Raw genomic sequence first — 19862 nt, 5'->3', positions numbered from 1 at the left:
AGCAGCATATGTGAGTGTGGTTGTGTGCGTTGGACTGGAGACGTATAGCACTGACTTACAACTGGACATCTGGATTGGTCATCATCACTTGCTTACATTTTTACAGTTTGAATGGAGGACATTTTTAGAAAAGATTTCTTTTTTCTTCACCAACTTAATACATCACCGCACAGTAAAGACTAACACAGCTAACTCAGCCTCAGACCACTGCCTGTGCTTTTAGATGATGTGTTTATGAAATGGAACTGTGGAAGGAACTATAAAGGAGGAAATGAAGGAAAGAGATGTTATTTCAGGATGGAAGGAGCTGTTTGTGGGATTTGTCTTCCTCTCTTTACTTATTAAATCATCAGCATCCTTTTTCTTTCTCCTTTTTGCCATCTTCCTCCTCTTTCTTTTTGCTTTGCTTATGACATCTTATAACACCATTACCGCCAATTAACAGACATGTAATACCATCCACAACACCTTCCAACCAGCAGTTCATTCACCAGGCTCGCACATTCTCTACGCATGTACAACCGTTAAGCTACGATCAACTTGACTGACACGTGAAACACCCAATTATTGGCTACCAGCAAACAATTATTCACATTATTCACCCAATCGTCATTCAACGCCGGCGACTAATGATGGCTCCTGCCAACCATGAAGCGGACATGATGGGGACATTAGGACAGCAGTCGGGGGTGGCGATGTGGCAAAATGGGAGAAGGATGTTTGAGCATGTTGTCAACAGGCCTGAGATGTGGATGACAAATGACCAGGGCTGGTTTCTCATCAAGCTGATGTCTATTATTCATAGAGCTGTGTCTGATTGAATAGTGTAGTTTAAAAAGAGAGCCACAGGATTAAAGGCACCTTTTATGTGGAATTAGAGGCCCTTTTTTCAGGATTTTAAGCACCTTTGGATCTAGTATTGCTGAAATTTTCTCAATTGGCGTATTGATCAGTGGTTGATAGATTTAATCTATGAATGGATTTGTCACCTTCAGTTGTCTTGAGCTGTGATTGCTTTCATCCTTGTAAAAGGGTCAAGGCTGTAGACTTTTTGTCTCTTTCTCTCTCTACCTCTGTAGTGAAGCACTAAAGTTAACAATTAACACATCCACTGTGACTCATAAAAGAAGGCACACGAAAGGAGAACTAGTCTGCTGATAGAATTAATATTTTTTTAAGTTTATCATGCAATTGGTTATAATGTAGATAATATATCTATCTGGGATTCTTTGGAAGAGTTGATTTTAAGATCGTATGTCTACACCTTTTGTCAGGATTTCATTTCTCTTTTTTATTTCTCATCTCCTACTTTTTGGGTTTCTTAACAACGTTCCAGGTTTGTGTTAAAGGTGTTTATACAGTAAATGCAATACTTTTTATGTGTCTGAGGGGGAGGGGAAACTGGCTGCTTATGGGACAAAAGGACTTACAGTAGTCTGGCTGATGCTAACAAGAAAGCTCTCTGGTGCTTTGAAGAGATCTGATGCTATGCATCAGCACTTTGTAAGGGCTACAGCAACTGTGCTGCTGCTGGGGACCAAATACAAAACATTTAGAACCATGAAATGGAAAGATACAAACCTCTCCACTGAGAAGTATTTAACAAAATCCCCATCAATGAATGTCCCCCAAACACACAAAGAGATGCATAACATCTGCTGTAAAGGGACTGAAAAAGATTGAGAACATAAGGGAGAGTGTGACAACTTGGCTGTTAAATGTGATTTTTTTTTCACTGTGAGGCAGACAGGCAGACAGGCAGACAGACGAGAGATGGAGGCACGGAGGGCAAGAATGAAAGATCACAGATTGTCATCATTATCTAGCTCCAGTCCTCCCAGTGGTGGAGCAGATCAATAGTGAACCCAACACACACACACACACACACACACACACAGCTCACAATTGCAGACATGCCTGTGCACACATTGTATTGCTCTCAGTCTTCAGTGCATGTTGCACACACATTACACATCTGAACAAACATTTGCTCTGATTTTGCCTATTTGAAATGTTATTGGGCTTGGTTAACTGTGGCTTTAGAGCATTTCAATAAATCCAAAGCAGTGACCTTTTCTGTTTAAAGACAGTGTATCTGGCATAAAGCTACAGTAGGCTGCACAGATTGTCAGTAGTTGTAATTGTAGAGGTTTGTAGAGTCAACCTTTTTTTTTTTTTGGTTCCCTTTTACATGGCAGACCTCTCAGCTTCACATGGATGTGTGCACACATGTACACATACACACTTCCAATCGTTCCAAATCCCAATCTCAACGAATTTAGGTCATAATATTTACTGTGTTAACGAGTTTCTATTTTTGAATAATTAACATGGAGTTAGCGGGATTTGAGCAGGGAATTGGGTCTCAATATAATCCTCCATGCCTCCAGTGAGCGCAAATGTATTGTATTTGAGACCGGTTAATATCTATTCTGGTTGCATGGAAGATGGATTAGTGTGGTGTTTGACAGTTCACTGAAGATGCTTTTTATTTTTTTAAAGAAGAAAAACAGAGCTGCTTTAGATTTTTTGGTATCTTTGTACCATGACTGATGTGTAGGGGTTATTACATGTATATATACATGAAGGAGTGTAATATTTCTAAAAAAAGAGAGAAAATGATATGCCTGTCTGCCCTTTTTGGAGTTTTCCCAACAGCTCTTCAGCTCTTGGGAGCAGCTCAGAGAGTCCTCCAGCCCCTCTGATTTTCACTGTAAAGTTCAACAAGCCAAAGCCTGCTGCCGCTGAACAGTGAGGCAGAGTTCTAGTAGTTTTCTCACTCTTAATCAAATGAAGGGCAGGCTGTTTGTGCAGCAGTTTCATCATCTTTATTTTGTCCGCTTGATGCATCGAAAATGAAGTTAGTTACTCTCTCGGGGAGCTGGCCGGGGCTTGATAGTCACTCTGGGAGAGTGGAAATCTGATCCAGAAAATACAGATGTGTATATCTGTGTGTTTTGTGTCACTTCCTCATACACACCAACACTGGAAAACCAGATGTTCTTCCGTGTTTTATTGTTAGCTGCCCCAGGAGAGAGGAGAGCCACCTGCTGGAGGAGCTGTGATGCTGGTGCACCATGACCTTGAATATCTATAGCGAGCATCCATCTGCTTCTCGTGCTCACCATCCTGCTGTGCGGCATTAAACCTGCATCCTAACATCTGCTAGGTGGCACTGTGGCTCAGCAATTAGTACTGTCGCCTCATACAAATAGAGTCAGTAATCTGAATCCCAGGAGAAAGAAGGGTTTTAAGTGGTTTTAGTCCATCAGACACATAGATCAGACACCAGACCTTCCAGTCTTAATGATACCAGGTCTAGATGGACTGTTAAAAAACTTTTGTGGGATCATCATTCCCCATTTGGTTTAGATGCATGCCATATCTGTGAAATTCCATGTGTGTACAGCATACATCTACAGACAAAGCAAAAAGATAGAGGAGCCAGAGTCTTACTCAAGCAGAGAACTTGTTTGTCTCTGATCAGTTTTGTGGAGCAGAGATGCTGTGTTCATTTCTGTGTGCTATTTCTAAATGTCACAGTAAGCATCTTTACATATCTGCTTTCCAGGTCAGCAAGTGGCAAAGTGTGCTCATTATTTTTCTGAGGATGCCCCTTCTGAGTGTTCGTAGTCTCTTTGGTCATGCCCTCCAATGATTTATGTACTCGACTAGGAGAACAAGGTCCCCTTTGTCCAACCATTGTCTCTATGGATGGTGCCAGTCGCCATCATAGGAAAACAAAAAGCACTCTGTCAGCCTGGTTCCTACAGTACATGCAACTGCAACACAGACACAGACACAGCAGGGACTTACATAGTTCCATAAATGGCCCATAACTGTGAGTGTGAATGTGTTTTGATGTCCAGTGTATCATTTGTCCATTGACCATTACAAGCTAATATTAGGTTAGGACAATTAAATAGGAACATCTACAGAATCTAGCTGATTTAAGCTAGATGTATGGATCAAGGCAAACATAAGAGCCATCAGTGTGCTTTCCCATGTTACCTGAATAATAAACCTTGCATGAGTTAGCGATACATAATCAATTCAATAGGGTGTCACATTCTCAGGGATTGAATTTGATGCCAGATGAAATGAGACGCATTACGTATTTAAGTTCCAGTCATCTTACTTTTTCACATACCCATGCCTCATATGTTAGAGAAGATTAGCACACACCTACAGTAGTGTCATAGCAACCTGTATGTAAGGAATATAAAAAGAAGCTGGACTGGTGTAGAAAAGGAGAAGAGCCAGAGACAGAATAAATAACTGGAGAGGAAGGAGCAGGAAGAGACACAGCAGTGCTTATGCAAAAACCAAGAGCAGAGGAGAGAGAAAGAAGGAGATAGACAAAGATGCACATTTCTGTTTAAGTGGGCTTTATATTCTGCGTGCTGATGTTGTGTGCAAATATGTGTAATTGTAGCTCCTTACATAGTCTGTACATTCGGTCAGTTAGAGCAAAAGAGAATAGCAAAAACGTAGAGACCTAGAAATCTATTATGTGTATGTTGCTACTGTATAGGCCAGATGACTGAGGCAGTGTTTCAATATTTATGTATGGTTGGCAGACATATTGTGAAAAATTGCTATGGGCCGTCTGTCTCTTACTTTTACTTTTTGAGAATGCTAAGGCAGACTACGCAAACTACCTGATTGTGAAATGAATGTACCCTATACATTCCTGTAGAAGCTTAATCTTTGTTATTAAGTGTCAGCATTTATTAGTACCCAGGTAGTTTTGCCAGTTTTGTACCAACAGAGATGTTAACATACTGTAGGAATGTTATCTGCTCCAAAGTTGCACATGACAGGCAGCCAGACCAAAGTAATGCTAGTTAGCTGGAAAACTGTACTGATAATTGATACCTGATGATTGTGGTAATAATGTCAGACAATATTTTCTTTTAGGGTCAAGTGAAGAGCTGTTTTTATTGCAGTTCTTTCAAATCCAGTAAGAGTGTGGGTTTATTTTATGACCATTAGAGTAAGAGATTGATCTATTTTTGCAGACACATACTGCTGGTCCGCAAGAACAGTCTTAAGGGGAATCAATTGAATAATATAACATTTTTACACTTCGGTATGTTAACTTCTGCTTCAGTTAAAAGGAAAATTGGAATATCCCCTCTGGTTTTTGTTAGATACATAGTTTAACTAACCAGAGTGTAATCTTTCAATAAGCATGGACAATAAAGATAACTGCTTCCAGAAACCACTGCATGTTTTTCTCTCTTGGATGAAGTAGAAGAAATCTATTACATGAAACTGGGACACTGGTCCCATAGTGTTGTACTGTGTGTGTTTCCCCACTGTGTTACTCCCCTTTACACAGGAACTAAGTCCTGCTGTTAAATCATGCTTAGTGCAGTCCATCCGACCCCCTGCAGACACGCAAACACAGACACACTCACACACGCACACACACACACACACACACACACACAGGTATACACACACACGTATGGTATATACCTACTTACACACGCTGTGCTGCACACTTTCATACAGCCTAAGGAGCGGAGGGTTATAGTAACAATATTTTAAATTTTTTCAATGCTCTTAGTAAAGATCTAAGCTGTTTCCCATTGGCATTAAATATGCATTAGTCCCAGCCTTTCATGTGGGCGATGAGCTGTGTTTTCTGTAAGAAGTCCTGGGGATATTTTCTGATACTTGCAGCCCACCAATTTTTTTATCTTCATCTTTTAATTAAGAAGGAGAATGAGGTCTCCGAGAAAGAGAGCTAATCTTTATTAAATGGAATTTCTGGGCCACTGGGTTGCTTCAGGGCTGGTTACGAAACATCCCGCCAACAAACACCGCAAACCCCCAGCTCCACGATCCATTATTTCTCATCAATTAACCTTGAGAAACCACGGGAAAAGACCACACTGAAATAATACGAGGCTTAACATCAACAGTTACACTGCCTAATAATTATTTTAACTGCTCACCTGTTATGTCTCATTCTCTTTGAATAATGGTGAGCAAGGGTCTCCTCGCTGGCGGAATCCCATTGTTCACTCTGTCGGTAAGCCATCTCCAGCTCAGGTGATGTGCGCAGGCAGCACAGCCCCTGGGCCTCCAGTCTGGTTCCATCTTGTGTGAGGACATAGCAATCAATCTTCTTTTTTTTTTTTTTGTGTCTGAGGGGGTGGGGGTAAGGGTATGTGCCAGCATTGCCCATGCAGGTTCACCAGGAATATGCGATTTCTAATCCCAGCACTCTGCTGGCTCCTGTGATCACCACTGGTCACTCTTATTTCCCCTTTCCTGGCAGGTCATCCTTCTGCTGTTCTATTATCCCTCTATCTGTAATTAAAGGCAGCCAAGGGAAACTGAGATGGAGTGAGAGAGGAGAAGGGCTCAGGATAGGTGTGTCCATATTTCACACAGAGGCTAGCTGACAGCAAAGATCCAAGCTTTTCCATGGCCTTAAGGGTGTGTGTAATTAGACTATTACAATGCAGTTTTCTACCAACAAGTCCTTACTGACAAGGTAGGTCATTTGTCAGTGCTTTTCAAAAGAAAGCTCACAAACACTGTTTTCATTTGTCTTTGTGTGTGTGTGTGTGTGTGTGTGTGTGTGTGTGTGTGTGTGTGTGTGTGTGTGTGTGTGGGGGGGGTTAATAAAGATGATCCTCAATAATTCCATCCTGCCAGCACACGCCAGGTCTTTAATATCCCACACTGCAAGCACACCCTCCGCACACTCATAAATCTCAAATCTTGCCCCCTTTTTTCCATCTTCTCTCTGCAGTCCTGTAATTTTTATATTCCGCTGTTTTGTGAGTGTAACCCCATGCCAGGGTTTTGTCTGTGGGCCCACGCTGGCAAGAATTGGACAAGATTGGAACCTGTCGTGGTAATGGGGTCTCTGACCCGTTGGGGCTATAACACAGTGTGTGTGTGTAGGTGTGTAAAGGTGCATATGCGCAACTGTGCGTGTGCAGTGATGTACGAGAACACAAACCTTCCAATAGGGCCTCAAGGGCACGGCTTAGCAGCCATAAACAAGCAGCCTTGGTTATCAGTAAGGCAGTAAATATTGATTATTTTAAATGGCTATCACATTACACTCATAAATATACATTGATTACACATCCTTGGGTTCATATCCTTCGATTGGGTTTAAAAAAAAATGCTAAACCATTAGCGGCTGATGAAACAAACAGCCATTTAGAAATTCTCATTTATCTCCTGAAGGCTGCTTTGAGAAAAAGCTGTTTTTGAATCGGCTATCAACTGAATGACTTAATGGGAGGATCACAAAAATACTTTTACTCACATTCATATAAATTGCTGCATTTATTATAACTGTAATTTCAAATATAACCTCAAACCATACAAAACAAGGAACCTCTAGTTTTCCAGGAACAGTTGGCGTAATTTCCTGCTAGTTTATCCATCAGTTGTGTTACAGTCCATTGACAGAAAACAAAATGTCAGTCACCCCAGAATAGACCCCAACAACCATCATCTCCACGTTCAACTGCAGCCTTAACCACCATACCTTCCAAACCCAAGGCTTTACCAATGAACAATCACAGTGTCTGCGGAATATACAACACATCATTAACTGTGGTCTACCCCTTGGTTTTAATACACATTTTTTCTCTGTCTGTGAGCTGCCCTCACTGGGAAAGCCTTGAGGGTATAGATAGTTCATGTATACCGCTGCCAACATTGTAGAAGAATTTTACAACCAAAGTCAGCACTCATTCAAAGCTGAACTGCATCTTACCTCTTACTTCTATGTATTCACTCCTCAGCAGTTTGAGCTTCTGCTTCTCCCTTATTTCCTCCAGCAGCTGCCGAGAAGTGTTGATCATTTTGATGTTAGCGTGCCTCCTTGCTCACCGTGGGTGCAAATAATCAGATTTGTGACAAGAAAGCAGCCTGTCAGAGGAGGTGAGAATTGAATTTTTGAACTTGTGTCATTGGTCCGATATGAATACTCTTCAGCGGATAAAACGGCACGCCCCGCTGTTCTCATGAAGAGAAACTGAATTACTAATTTGAAGCGAAGATTAAAACGGATTCACTGACTGGCAAAGGGACTCGTGCAGCGTGCCAAGATGCATGCGTCCTATCTTTGCTAGATTTAGCGCTCATACTGTATGCGCTGTGACAGCATCATCTATTCATCAGAATCCTGCACAGCAAAAGAGCAATTTTTAAGTTGGCAACTCCAGGGAATTACAAAAGAGAAAAAGATAAATCAACATGCAGCAAATTAATTCAGCTAAAGGTGGTTTTACACTTTTCTCAAATTGGGGAATTGTAATTGTCACCATGTCAAGTTAAACAATAATTAAGATGTATCCCAGGGCTGTTGTTGACACCAATAAGTTTGATAGAAAGTGCTCATACACATTTGATAGACCACATTCTTTGTTGAGTCTTTCCCTTGTCCAAGAGGCTGGAAATGTGGAAAGGTGAGGAGAAATAGTGAAGCAAGGTGAGAAATTGAGTGATGTGTGGACTGGATTTTGTACAGCCTTCACAACATGATGAAAAGAAGTGGGGTTGAAATGGAAACTGGCAATAATAATTGAGTGGAAGACGACTGACCAACTACTGCTCAGTGCACCTGTGGCAGGGTCAGGGATTCCCACTTCCTTATGTAACATAAGACAGCTTCTCAAAGGTTGTTTGACCAAATCCCTTCATTTTCTCGTATCATATTTCTGTCTGCATATATATTTTTTCACATATTAGTTTTAATGGTTTGCCTTTATTACATATTTTCTGTCATATATCAACCTCTAAAATAACTACCCTCATTGTGTGAACCCTGTAGATGAGATTTTATTCGCCATCAAAATCAAGGATAAAGGTATTGAACATTTTAATAAATGAGTTCCCTGGAGCTTGACAGAGCATGACATGGAGTGAGATCAGCCTTGAGGCATTTTTGAAAAGAGAGAGCGGCAGAGAGCTTGATCCGCCTTTATGCGCTTTTAATTACACACGGCTGGCTGGGCTCAAATCCCCAGAGAGCCGAGGTAAAGCACACGTCAGGACCAGCCACTCCGATGGCAGCTCAGTATTACCCTACCTAAACAAGAGGGACAGGGAGAGTGAGAGGTGGGAAGATCACAGGCACCTCTTATGGCAGTACAGGGTTAATTCAGCAGACACATTTACAAGAGCCACAGCCAGCTGTCGATCATTCCTCTGTATTTTGACTGACACACAGTGAAAACAACTGTCGAGCGTACAAGTGTACAGGTTACTAGCAAATCACACCCGGCAGCCTCACATACCCAATATAGTGTATTCCATATAGCAATACCTCACGTATAAATGCTTGCGTGTTTTATAAAGTACGTGCAAAGAAAAATAAATTCTTACCTTCTAAGTTGAAGGAGTGAGTTGGACATGTTGTCGTGTATTGGTTCTCCACTGAGAGACGGTGAGTGTTTGATCTTGGTCATCAGCTGACTGCTGACAGACAGACAGTCAGTGTCGTTGGGTAATGTGAGAAGACAGTCACAGTGCACGTCTATATCTACTAGGACTGATTGATCAGCTGTGTCAGGACATGTGATAAGGCTCAGGCTAGTGTGTGTTTCTGTGTTCGCTGCCAATACTCACACCATATTATACCTTTTCTGTAGACTGACCACGCTCACTCATCCGACAAACACACATAAATCCACATAGATTCACAGCCTCTCTCACTGCCTCACAAACACAGTTACTGTGTCACACTTCTTCCATTGACCGACATTCCAACAGTTGCGATCACGTTGAACAGCGAGAGCCGAGGGAATAAGACTCCCTCACTCAGAGACCTTTTTATGTATCAGAACCCCTTGATTCACATGACTCTCACCTCCCAGAACCGCACTTTACTGTGAAATGAATGCTGTAACCTCCAGGCAATGTCAAGGTGAAGGAAACGTGTCAGCGCCTCCCCCGGTGAGCTCTTCCTCGCTCCGGCTCTCTCCAGTTAATGATCCGAGCGTGGAGAGGGTTGCCTCAGCTAGCCCGGCCAGATGAGCCCAGAGGAGATGGTTAGAGGGAGAGGAGGATACAGACTGTAATCACAGGCAATCATCACTTCTCTCTGTGGATTTTTGCTACTCTGGACTGGACCGCTTGGCCCCAAACCTGTGATTTGAGCTGCGAGGTGGAGTGAGACAAAAGAAAAAGGAGGAGGATGATGTGGACAATGAAGATTTATAACATGGAGTACGCACAAATGAAAGATTGTAGTGATTCACTGTAGGTGAGAATGCCCCAGAATCCACTGCTTCTGTTGGGTGAGAGTTGGTGTCATTGCCAAAAGTGAATTTAGTATACATCTCTTGTTCTATTTAAAAAAATAAAAAAAAAAAGTATTAGTTGTCATACAGAGTCCTGTCTGGAATGTTGGAGGAAAAGGACATTGGATGTTGAGAAGTGGATCCAACCCCATTGGATCAAAGTTGTGAACAAGCACGTCCATGTGAACCCTCTGCGCAGTTAATAGTGTGGAATTCATGGTTTTGGTGTCCACACTTTAATGGATGGCTAGACTTTGGGGGCATTTTAAGATTTTGTTTGCTAGTTACTCAGTGACCGACAAACATGCCTGCTGCATTCACTTTGATTAGCCAAGCTTAGCTCAAATGTTTCCAAAGAGAGAGGGTCACTGTAGCTGAACTACATGTTATGATTTACATGTTCAGAAAGAAGCTTGTTTCACTTTTTTGAAAGGAAATATGTTTACAGTATTTGAGCACAGCAGTGCTAGAGACCATGATAATACAACATGTTGATGTTTAGCAGGAATAATGTTCACACATGTTCACCATCGTTATATGCATATTTGCTTTTTAGCACTGAACACAAAGTACAGCTGAAGACTAATGGGAATGTCATTAGTTTTGCAGGTATTTGGTAATTAAAAAAAAAAGATCATGAAGATGATAATGCTGCTCTATGAAAAATCATTGGATCACCAAAGTTATTACATTTCATCCTGATGGGGACATGATTGTTTGTGCCAAATTTCATGGCAATGCGGCTTGATGTAGTGGGCGCAGGCATTGTGGCTTCTCGACCCTCCAGGCTAAATCTAATGGAGTTCTGCTTCCTCCAGCTCGCCTGTCTCTCTTCATGAACACACAACCAGCCCCCACATAGTCTGCAGCAATGATTCCAATATGGAATACAGAGTGGTTGTTCATTTCATTTTACTGCCAAGCTTGCTGGTGCCACTCAAAAAGAACAAGAGCACTTCCCCACATCTGCCAGTCTGATCTACGGGCCTAGATAGGCAAACAATAACCTCCGCTTTTATGGCTATATGCATGTCGGCTCTTCCTTTGGAGCTGTAAACTTTTACATTGTGGTGTGTAGTGATACTGTGTGAGAGAAAGCCTTGGACTGTTTGTCTCTAACCCTCAGTCCTACGTGCTCTGCGGTTGAGTCTGGTTGTCTGCTTTCTACTGTGGTCTTTCATCACGCTCACTCCCCGTTCTGGCATGCCCGCCAGTTGTGTGTGTGTGTGTGTGTGTGTGTGTGTGTGTGTGTGTGTGTGTAGAGTGTGTAGGCAAGACCAGATGTTTACTGCCATCTAGTGGCCGAATGCTACAAATCTTTCAGTGGGGACAAGAAAATTACCTTTGAGATCAAGCATACAAAAGTAAATCTATGACAAACAGTGACATGTAGTGTTTTGTAAGCACTGTTCATATACAGTAGGTGTGTTTGTGGAGGTGGAGGTTGGTAGCTCATTAATGAGTCTATATTGGTGTAGCAGGTCAGTTAAGTCAATGAGCGAGCGCTAATTCTTCTCCAGTCCTTCTGTGTGCAATTTGTTACACATTTGCATATAAATTGCTTTAAATGTGATGTTGCTGCTAAATTCCTTAACTGGCACTTGTTTAAAATTCATTCCTTTGATACATTAAAAACCCCGACAGGTGTGCATAGGCATTTACTGTAGACGGAAATTTTGTGAAAGTCTCTCCCATTTTGTCTCTGAAAAGCTGTGTGTGTGTGTGTGTGTGTGTGTGTGTGTGTGTGTGTGTGTGTGTGTGTGTGTGTGTGTGTGTGTGTGTTCCTGTACGTGTCGCTGTACGTCTAGTTATATCCAGTGATCAGGATTCAGAAAATGTTTGAGGTCGCTAGGTTGGCTTGCTGGCCTGTCCCCGTGCTCTGGTGCTGTGGGAGGGCAGGGGATATTAGGATGTGTTTTCAAACTGGGTCATTCTTTAGGAATATACAGAGGTATGATTTATTTTTTTCTTTTCAGTTTCTTTTTAAACACTTTCTCAGCTGTATTGCAGCCCAGTTAACTCAGTTAACCCATTTCTCCTGACCTTTTTCATGAACACACAAACCCAGATGTAAATCTTTTGGAGATAAACACACACACACAAACAAACACTCTGTCGCTCTCTCTCTGGTGCTGCCCTCTGTTGCTAGTTGATCAGACTTTAGACAAGTACTCTTGTTCAGTGTTAATTTGTGTCTGCTGGTTGATTGTTTGCCTCAGGAGGAACAAGGATGGTGCTTTGTGCGGGGAAAAAAAGACTGGCTATTCACATTCTGCTAATTGATTCTTGAGTGTTTTGATGAGTTTTTTCCTGTGTGAGAGTGTGAGAAAGAGAGAGAGATAAAGAGACCTAGAGAGCTTAATGCAGACCAATAAATCATCATTTCCAAACAATATCATATGCAGTTTAAAAGCTAAATTATGCAATGTAACATCGCAATGAGGTCATTACAGAAAACAATATTCTGAAAGTATTTTTCATGGTGTGAAATATCAGTGTTTTTCTAACATAAGCACTCTTAAAAATGTGCTAAATATACTTATGAGTCATATTGTGCTTCAAATGGCTTTTTGTGTTACATCATGGTCTTGTCTTTGTATCAATTTTAAGATATAATCATAAACCATACAGTAATATAAAATAGACATATTACTGTAGTTTGCACGTTTAGTCTTGACAGAGTTGACCTGCACGTGCATGCTGACAATGCCTACTCAGCAACAGTATAGTACATCAGCCTCCAGCAACAGTGATGAATGGACTCTTTGATGTTTCTGGATCTGCCAGACAGCGACCTCCGTACTGCACATACACACTGTAATAAACATTTGATGTGTCTGCCAGTGTCTGCCAGCATGTACGCATATGGCCCACTTTTGATAACGTGTTATTGTGCATCCCTGTATGTGGTGTATGTATTGACCCTTAGTTTATCTGCAAAGAAAAATTCTCTTGTTTATACAAGTATTGGAAATTGCATCAGTGGCTCAGAAACATTACAAAATATTTGACTTCATACACTGAATATGGGCTGTCCAGCCACTTGAACAAAGAATGTTGACCGCATTTTCTCCTTGTTCCCTCATCAGTATGTGTAAACACGCCTGTATGCTGCCTGTTTATACATTTTGAGCTCAATGCACATCCTTGACTCTCTTTCGGCAGTGTTTTTGTGTAATTCCTCCACGGTATGTTTACATGAACCTTCGCTCTATGTTTCCTTCTCTAAATGTTGTGACAGCAGGTCTAAACAGGATGCAGGTCAGCTGTAATATTAGTTTATCCAGAAGATATACAGGTTGGCCAGGGTGTGTCGATGGACTGATATCACTGTATTCAGGCTGTTTGGACAATGCTTCTTTGAGAAGCATCTTGCTGCGCTGCAGATGGAGCTGCAGTGAGTGCTGCACAAAGCCCTAACAGCATCTTAGGCCGGCTACACACTGCCTGCGTAAGCGTGCCGTTTCTGTTGCGTGTCAGCTGCGTGGTGGCTGCATGGAGTTTTCTATGTCTTTACACACCAGAAACGTGTCTGACGTGGCACTGCTGCTGCTAGCCTTGTCTGGACACATGTATGTTTCCCATTGATAAAATGAAATACCATGTTAAACATAAATATATACTGATTTGATTACAGCAAAGACAACGTTGACAGTATTGACAAAATAGGGTACAGAATATTTCCTTCTGTATTGAAAGGTGCAATATTAGAATTTGTTTTTTTTTTAAATTACATTCATATCTGCATTTATATCAAAACCTAGAGACTATATCAAAACCTAGAGACTTTCAAACATCAACATGTAATTTATTAATATGTATTTGTGTCAATGTGTGTAAACATCTTTTCCTATTCTATTTTGCCTGGAAACACTTCCAACACGCTTGTGTGTCGCGTGAAAAATAGGCGTCGGTTCTATTTCTAGCATGCACATGCCTGAGACGTGCGTGTCACACAGGCAGTGTGTAAGCTCTAACCTGTTAACATGGGAGCCGAAATATAAACGGACACGCCACGCAGCTGACACGCTCAGGCGATGCAGCCAGTGTGTAGCTGTGTTTAATACAATTTGACACAACACAAGCCTTTGTAATTTTACCACTGCTATTCTTCTAATGCATTCCATATATAATTAGATACCCACCGTAATCAATTATGCATTCTTTGATTCATTTTGTAAATCAAAGGAATACAGGTTTGCACTGGAAGTGGCTTTGCTGGCTGGCTTGCAAAAACACAAATTTGTCTAGTTTGGAAAAAGAGGTCTACAGTAAGTATTCATATTTTTCTCATTTCCTACACTTTGTGAGCAACAATTTCAGAAAGGAGAACATTTACCCTGGAAATGGCTTTTGCTAAATGACAAAATATACAAAAAATGAGGCCATTATACTAAGATTTTTCTTCAACTTGCTTCATGCTGTCAGCAGTCTCCACCAGCATTGGAAACTGGAAGCAAACACAAGCAGCCCAAGTGTACCAATCAGTTTTGCTTTGTTACATGGTATTTTTATCACTGAATTTGATTTCTTAGGAGTTGCGCGTCAGCTCTGGTTGTAGCTCTACAATATTTTGAGTTACTAGGTTGTGTGCTTTGTACGTCTATAATCTGTTTCCTATTTGCCAGTGTGTCAGTGTCTGCTCACCGTCACCCCCAGGTCTGGCAGAGTGGTGTACCCTATATGTTATTTGGTTCTGTCAGCAAGACTGACTCGGTGAGCCGTGTCCTGGAGGGTGGATTTGGGATGAGGAGAAGTTCCTCTGGTATCTATCCAAGCCCATGTCTGTTCTGTCCTCTCCTGCCCCTTCATTCCCCTCGCTTGCTTTCTTTCTCTTATTTTTCCCCATTTCTCGTTCCTCCACTCCCATGAACCCAGTGAGTCCTCAGGAAGTGCAGTGTTCCAAAATGGGATGGTTTCTCCCCCCTTCTTCTTCTTTGGTCGCTCTCTTCCTCTCCTGAATTAACATTGAAAAAATAAAAAATAAAACCTCACTGCTGAGTGACTCATTCAAATAATTGTTGCTTTTAGCTGTATCAGGTTACTCTCTTCTCTGACTCTCTTCTTGCTTTTCTTCCTTTCCCCCAGTACAGTGTGGTAGTGTGGTAACTGGGCCACTTGTGAATTAGAGCCTTTGAGCAAAATGGCAGAAAAAGAGAGTGACATCAGGGAGGGAGAGAAAGAGAGGGATTCGAAACCTTGGTAGCCCTGTAATTTTCTGCTCTGTTCCTATGATTGTATGTATGACCATTACAGACAAATGAGTCAATAGGAGATTGTCCTGCCAGCTGGGTCACTTTGTATGTGTAGATGTGCGAGTAAACCGTATGTGTGTGTGTCTTATTTTAGCACGTCTGCACTACTTAGGTGTGTCTAGGTGGAGCACAACATTCTTGTCTCTTACAGAAGAAGACACCTTTTTAACAGGCGTTAAAGATATGCTACATGGGTGTGTGTGGGAGAGACAGCGAGAACAAAAGAGACCAGAAGCGAGATAGAAAAGGGGAGGGGACCGAGCAAGGAAGGCCAGACCAAGTCCATTTTGAAACGGGCAAGAAATGCGAGACTTGCTAAAACATTTTTGAAAAGAAGGGGAAAAAAGAGCAAGACATGTGGAGCGAAGGATGAGATCCCTCCCTCCTGCCAAATCCCAGTTACTGTAGACTATCCTATAGCTAACCCTCCCTCCCTCCTCTCCCTGTCCCATGTGAGCAGCAGCCTGATGACTGGACCTCTCTGTGTCTCCGCTGCTTACGCTTTGCTGCGCTCCGGCAGACATGCATTGTTCTCCACTGTACACAACTTGTTGCTCCCATTCTCAAAGACTTAGTCTGTGTTAGCTCTGCAGAAAGGATCGACAGGGAAATACTTGAGCTGGCTTGTCGTGAGTAATGACGTTTACATTTTTGGGCTTTTGTCAGGGGTGAAGAATTGTCTCATTCATTTGTTTGCCCTGTCAGAGAGTTTTGCCTTACGTTTCTGAGTTTGATCAATGTTAAGGTGATATGTGCAGTAGGAGATTTCTAAACATGTTAGTGAAGTTGGCAAGCTGTGAAAAGAACGGAGAGAAACTTTGTCATATGTTGGCGAGAGAAATGCTCCGGTAGTGAGAGCCTTTTTAGCTCTTCTCTTGTTTCTGACTGACTAGCTCCATTTTTGCTGACTCACTCTATTAACTTATTACACATGCTGTGTGGGTGTGTGTACATGTGTTGTACCTGTCTGTCTGCTACCATCTTAATGCGCTTATGTGTGTCATTCAAATTTAATAATTTTCTTTGTGTTCCTACCCGAAAATATAAATGTAGTCCAGACAGAGGGATAGAAAAAATGAGAAAGAGACGCTGGCATACTGCTGCATCACTGTTTGTCATTATTCTCTCAGGTCCTCATTGATTTCCTTCTCTCTGCTTGCTGAACAAGAACAATGGCCCCACGCCTGGCCAAGACCCCGAGTAAATAAGCCAACTAAATATCAACACCAAATCTCCTGCTAGATGTTGTTCATTGATTTGCTTTGTTGCCAGATGCGCACACACACATAGAGACACACACATATACACAATCTGGCCTTGTCGTCTAGAGGGACTCTATTGTTTGCCGCGCATAATTGTTTGTGTGTATGTTTCTAAAGGCTTGTCCAAAAGGTCTTGGACAATGAAGTCTGTCACTAAGGGGATGTGGATTTCTCTCTCTCTCTCTCTCTCTCTCTCTCTCTCTCTCTCCCCCTCTCCCTCTCCTTTTCCTGTCCAAGTCCCCCTTCACATCTGGATCGCCCCACCAGCTGACAAGGAACAAGGGAGCGGATGGAGGGAGGGAGGGAGGAAGGAGGTGTGGAATGGGGGTAAAGAGAGAGGGATAGAAATGGGAGGAAGGGGAGTTTGCTTAGGCCAGAGTTCCCTTGGTAGACTTCCCCCTATGCAGGAAGAAAAACCTCACAATGTCATTGTGAATGTCCACTGTGTGAGAGGAAACACAAATGATGTGAGAGGAAACACAAATGGTGTATGCACAGACGAAAAGCACTCCCTTGCACACATAATACGCAAATATCCCACATATCCAAATGCATGTAATTGAACACCCTCTGAAACATATATACTCATACAGATGCCGGTGACAGTGAAGCAGGCATTAAGCCCATTGAACTGACTCATATGCTGCTGTAGTATTTAGCTCAGAGAGGAGACTGCTGGTGTTTCGTGGAGGGCTTTGACTGTAGCGTGTCGAGTTTTCGCCCCAGGCTTTAGCTGTCAGAGCAATTCCTGTTATCGGTCAGTCTCTTTACTCTCCTCTATCTTTGGCTCATCACTGAGTGTCTGTCCATAGCCGGACTCTAATGAGACTCCCTAAAGTTGAAACTATAGTGAAAAGCTCTACTTTAAAGAGAATCACTTGGCATTTACTTCTCTATGCTTTTTCATTTTCTCTGCCAGATGAAACTGCACATGCCAGCTGCTGTTGCAATGCTCTGCCAGAGCTGGGCAGCCACTCCTGTGCCTGTTTGTTCATGCAAGGGCAGGTCTAAGTGCCATAGCAACAGGTGTGTGTTGACATCATTACCGTTAAGCAAAGGCGAGGCAGCATGGACACACACTTATTTAAAGGGGCGAAAGTGTCGCTCACATCTGTTTTTGAGGTTCTTATGCAGTGAGTGTGATCTGCGGAGGGGTGGCTATGATTGGGACAGTGATAAAAACACCAGCCTTCATTTCCTCCTCAGCCTCCCAGGAATGGTTAGACTGTGCAGTTTCTGCCATATGTGCATGTGTAATTCAGCCATCTCCCTCTGTCAGTGCAGCTGGTTCGTGTCTGTCTGTAACGCTACTTTTCAGTTTATTTCTAGCTGTTACGAGCTAAGCCTGCATCTTTGTGTGATTTATAGGCGAGCAGCGATGATGTTGCTGTCACTGCTGAAGGTTTACTGTCTGAATAGCCTCTCTTTGTGACTTGAGATCAGCGTTAATACTATTACTTCTCCTGTAAATGTCTTGCACATGATCAGTTTTAGCTTTGTAAGTGTGTCTTTCAATATAAAATATAAAATATGTTATATATTAACATAATAGTGATGTGTTCAGTATCAGGATGTCACTAGGCAGACCGGAGCACCACGGCCAATGATTGAGCGTCATTTGGCACAAAAAGCGCTGTACTGTACAGTATGTTTCAGCCAACAAACCAGAGTAATGAGTGAAATGTGTTCAACTGGGTAACAAAGCTCTAGTTTGTTTTGGTCGGGGTAATAGTATTCACTCGGCGGTGATGTCGACAGTGTGCACAACAATGTCAAATAGAGAATCAGACAGAGGTGGAACAAGACCGAATCTGATGACAAATAAACCACCACAGTGGGACACAATTAAAGGTGCTCTAAGTGATGTGACACGTTTTTTTAGGCTAATAACAGACAAGAAGGAGCTGGTTGAGCAATCACTGCAGCAGCGTTGGCACGTAGGCTACTTCCACAATGCGTATTCATGACTCAACCAGCTCCTTCTCGTCTGTTATTGGCTGGAACACTGTTTGTTATGGTTTGTTGGGGCAGGTTGGCGCAGTTTGTTTTTGTTGCCATTTGTGGAGCCTGGGCTGTCTTCAGAGACTGTGTTCTTTTACAGTGTGTTCAGGGGACAGGCAGCTAGGGGATAGTGAGGAGATGTTTGCTGTATGTGACGAAAAATGTTGTAGCCTAAACGCACACATCACTTAGGGCACCTTTAATGTATGAATGAATGTAAATAAATGTGGGAAGCATTGAAAAGGTCTTTGAGACCCTTACAACAAACATGTGAATCATATATTGCAACATACATACTACCCGATAGTAAAGTGAAAATCAGTAAAAAGAAAAAACAAAGAAAACCAGTTTAGCACATCAGTGGATTTCACTGACAGTCAGCCATATTGATGAGTCAAAGTATGGTACATTGCAGCCATCTGGGGTATATATATTTATACTATCTTTGTATGTGTAGGAGAACAGGTCCTCTTAGCTTTGTGAGCTGGACTGAATACATGTGCAAGGACTGCAGATGGGATTTTACTGATCCTCCTCTCTTTCTCTTCGCTTCTCACTTCTCTCATTCATCCAGCCTCTTTTATTTTAGGACCAATGAGTCTTCAGAGCAGCACCTTAAGCTTATCCTCTCACGTTTTTGATCCCCCACCTGCTCTTTTTGTTTCTGCTCTTATCTCAGCACACATGCGTGCCACCTCTTTCGCTCTCTCACGCACACGCACACACACGCATCTTCATTGCCTTGAATCAGAGATTTGTCAAAGTCAGTTCACACCCTACAAGACAGATTGCGTCACCTTAGAGTGGGGGTCTGGTCTGTGCTGATGTGGCATATACTGTAGGGCTGCACACAAAGAAATACAGGTATGTGCTTCGTCATATGTGTAGAAACAAAACCGCATACATCAAATCAGCTTTTGGACGTTTACTTGTGGGGTTTTTGTTGTCAGATTTCATATTCTGCAGTATCATTAGTATCCTTGCTGAAGGTCCCACCATGAAGAGTTTCATGAGATTTCTGCCTCATTGCTACAGTTGGTTCCAATTACAGAGGCATT

At 42.2% G+C, this 19862-nt stretch overlaps 1 protein-coding gene across 4 annotated transcripts in view; it reads left to right on the top strand.

Annotated features, from left to right (window-relative positions):
* The window catches only part of sash1a (SAM and SH3 domain containing 1a), a 254380-nt gene that overhangs the window by 166367 nt on the left and 68151 nt on the right, over window positions 1–19862 (top strand). The window contains exon 1 of one of the 4 annotated variants that reach the window (XM_028606086.1): window positions 15882–16170. The exons of the other annotated variants lie outside the window; for them this stretch is intronic. The gene's annotated coding sequence lies outside the window, so the exon portion shown is untranslated. Of the gene's footprint in view, window positions 1–15881; window positions 16171–19862 lie in introns of those variants that run through there. 4 annotated transcript variants of the gene reach the window in all.

The sequence above is a fragment of the Perca flavescens genome, chromosome 18 (genome assembly GCF_004354835.1).
Source record: "Perca flavescens isolate YP-PL-M2 chromosome 18, PFLA_1.0, whole genome shotgun sequence".
Lineage (NCBI taxonomy): Eukaryota > Metazoa > Chordata > Actinopteri > Perciformes > Percidae > Perca > Perca flavescens.
Note: the sequence above shows the minus strand (reverse complement) of the source record. Positions and strands in the feature narration are given on the sequence as shown.